This window comes from Piliocolobus tephrosceles, unplaced genomic scaffold (assembly GCF_002776525.5).
Source record: "Piliocolobus tephrosceles isolate RC106 unplaced genomic scaffold, ASM277652v3 unscaffolded_35544, whole genome shotgun sequence".
NCBI classification, from domain to species: Eukaryota; Metazoa; Chordata; class Mammalia; order Primates; family Cercopithecidae; genus Piliocolobus; species Piliocolobus tephrosceles.
This window is the reverse complement of record NW_022319359.1, coordinates 477-1098: the sequence shown is the minus strand read 5'-3', so window position 1 is coordinate 1098 and position 622 is coordinate 477. Positions and strand designations below refer to the sequence as shown.

General features: G+C 49.4%; 1 non-coding gene across 1 annotated transcript; it reads right to left on the bottom strand.

Annotated features, from left to right (window-relative positions):
* Nucleotides 1-189: 189 nt before the first annotated feature.
* Nucleotides 190-281, bottom strand: LOC113222844. The gene has a single exon (XR_003308548.1). It is a non-coding gene; the product is annotated as a small nucleolar RNA SNORD116 (small nucleolar RNA).
* Nucleotides 282-622: the final 341 nt, after the last annotated feature.

Here is a 622-nt window from a genome sequence, read left to right as displayed (position 1 = left end):
GCATGTGTCACCCACCCTCACTGACAAAGTCCTTCAAACAAGAAATTTCCTACGCGTGGGAGCCACCACTCTCCTGTGACCCCATTCACCCATAAAAGACCCCATCCTAAGGCTAAACAGACCCCTTGGTATAACCCTTGTCAACAAACGGATGTTGACCCTGTCTAGTCCCTGTTGGAGAAATGCGCTGGACCTCAGTTCGACGAGGATGACGGTATAGAGTTTTCACTCATTTTGTTCAGCTTTCCAAGGAATGTATATATGGAAGTCATCATCGATCCACGCACAGGTATCTTCCCTATAAATGCAGAAACTCAGAGTGCTTTGGGATGGAATCACTTACATTAAGGAAGGTTTCAACAGCCTCTGAAGGAGTCCACACCATGTGGAGATGGCTTCCTGCTATCTCCAAGGATCAGTACAATCATTCCTCATGATACGAGCCTGCCTTTACGCCAACACCACCTGCGAAGTGCAGAGGAAACACAGGCGTGCTTCAGAAAGGCAGACAGGTGCACAGGTCACAGGGCCATGTTATCCAGTGTCCTGGGATACATCTGCTATCTGCCTTTCTCTGGCCTCCCTTGCTCATGGACGCAGAAATGCACGGACATGGGGATGC